The sequence below is a fragment of the Carlito syrichta genome, unplaced genomic scaffold, assembly GCF_000164805.1.
Source record: "Carlito syrichta isolate Samal-C Ts95f unplaced genomic scaffold, Tarsius_syrichta-2.0.1 Scaffold10800, whole genome shotgun sequence".
Lineage (NCBI taxonomy): Eukaryota > Metazoa > Chordata > Mammalia > Primates > Tarsiidae > Carlito > Carlito syrichta.
This window is the reverse complement of record NW_006954896.1, coordinates 10,207-12,719: the sequence shown is the minus strand read 5'-3', so window position 1 is coordinate 12,719 and position 2,513 is coordinate 10,207. Positions and strand designations below refer to the sequence as shown.

At 34.6% G+C, this 2,513-nt stretch overlaps 1 pseudogene; it reads right to left on the bottom strand.

Annotated features, from left to right (window-relative positions):
- Positions 1-7: 7 nt before the first annotated feature.
- LOC103256652 lies at positions 8-859 on the bottom strand (annotated as a pseudogene).
- Positions 860-2,513: the final 1,654 nt, after the last annotated feature.

Genomic DNA, 2,513 nt, shown 5'->3' with positions numbered 1-2,513 from the left:
TGGATAAGTGATTAACAGTGGTGTTACCTGAAGTCTTTATGTATCTTGTCTGTGCACTGTCATCTTTTTCCATAAGTGTAGGATGAGGCCTGAATACTAATTCAATTTCACTAGTACCACCCATTACTGGATCAGTTGCCACTATCACAGTGTTATTATCAAGCTCAAGTCCAGAATCATCAAATGTTTTGGTCCGTTTGTTACTAGGGCCTGCTTCCTGATTGCTATGTGTGGATGCGTTACTACAGTGTGAATTGTCACCATTATCTTCTGCGCCACTACCATTTTCAATTTGTTTCTTGCCTCGCTGTAGTCTGTTCATGGCCTGTATCTTCGGTTCTTCCTCAATGCTGTGACTGAGAGCTTGCTGATTATTGTGCTTGTTGACCCTGGCTAATACTCTCTCTTGATGAGCTTCATACTCATCGCGACTGAGATAAATTTTGCTGTTGAGTGCATCAAAGTTTGGGTCTGGCCTCAGAGGCCTTTTGGAAACTAACTTTTTCCAACACGTAGGACATTCTTTGTTGCCACTTCTAAGGGCTGTGATGATGCAGTCTGCAAAAAACGATGCAAACACTCCTTTGTAGTCATGGTGTTCTTCAACATATCCAAACAAATTGGGCACATTAATTCACTGTGTAGACTTCGAGTGAAACCACCATTTCCAAGTCATCTGTTATTGCCTCCTGAGGTGTTCGTTGCAGTTCATATAAACTGAGTTCCCATGTTGTGCTTAATGGCTGAGTTCCATTTGTCTGCACATCCTGAGACATTGCGGCTCCTGCCCCAGCCCGGGGTTCCGCGGGCTGGGGCCGGAGCCAGACTCGGGAATCAGCCGCAGCGGCTGCCAGCGCCGCCGCACAATATCCGAAGGGGATATTTTCAAGATGAATGCAATTTATAGTGACAAGTGTTTCCCAAGGAGAAAGAAATATGAGATCTGTTTTTGGATAAAGTATAACCAAAGATATTGGGAGAAGCCTTTTAGTAATACAGAGCTCTTTAGATGTTTTCTCCAAGGTAATCCAAACTCTAAAATAGTGCAAACGTACAAGCAGGACAGTGCCCAAGCAAGAAATGAAAGTAACCTTAACAATCCAGAAATTGGCATGTCAAGCTTATATGTATTTATATATGTTACACACACACACACACACACACACACACACACACACACAAAGCATATATTATATAAAATATATGTCTTAATTTAGTTTCTAATTTATATTCTTCCAATAAATGAATTGATCAAATCACACGATTGTTCACTAAACACCACTGATTCAATAGTCTAATTTATAATTTTATTTTTAATGTCATTTCCTCACGCCAAATTGAAAGTGAGTGAACTTTCAGTGTCCCATGCAGGTCTAATACCTTTTTCCTGAGTCTCAAAGATCACTTAGCAAAAGCTATTTTCTAAGTTGCCATGGTACCTGTGTATGTGAATTGATGATGATTATTAATAGATAATTACAAATATGAGATATTGCCTTGATCTCTTGCTTTAATTAAGTGAAGACTGAAGGTGCATTGTTTCATATGCTCCTAATAAAGATATATCAGGAAACGCAAATCCAGGAAGCCAGTAATGATTTTAAATTAGTTTATCTCATCAGTTTTTTTCTAACAATCGTAGGCTATGTCAAAAGACTAAGCAAAGATCACAAGCACTCACAATTTTAAAAATGTAATCTAAGCTTTAGTAATTAATCTTTGCAAAGAAGTGACTGTATGTTCTATGTTCACATTTATTTTTCTTATTTTTTCATTTGTATAGCCTAATCACAGATGATTAAATAGGTAGTTAGCTAGACCGAAATTTTGTATAAGCCGAATTTCAACAATTTTATAAAATTTAATGTGAAAAGCATCGTAGCAATAATTGTACCAATAGTTGTAATAATCTGGAAGTACATCATTTAAACAAGTACTAGAGATTTGGAAATACACAGATAATGTTCTGGTCTAATTGTACAATTTTATTATAGTAAAAAATTAAATCCAAGATTGACAAATATGTTAAGAAAGTAGTAATTTTAGTACAAGGGGGAAAATTTATAAAATTATTTAAGAGCATACCACTTATTTGGTTAAAATGTGTATAATTATTCTTTGAGACATTGTAAAATTAAAATCAGTTGATTATATTTTATCATATTTCAGCTTATGAAAACTAAAGTTATTTTTATTTCTAAATGACATCAACTTTAAGGCAATAAAAATATGAATGCTGTTGTATTCATAATCATGAAAATATTGTTAATGGTAGATATTTTTGATTGAATTTTTTTTCTATTTCTACATGTACATATTTCAAGATTGTATTTTTAATACTTAATGGAGATTGAATTTTAAATGTGCATTATTTGAACCTGAGCATTTTTTATTTATTTCAATCTTTTTTAGAAGATACAAGTAGATTTTGATTAGTGGCAAATAAGTCCGGGCTTTAAGTTTACCTACCACTCCCACCTGTGCACATTTTACCTGATAGGTGATTTTTTTCC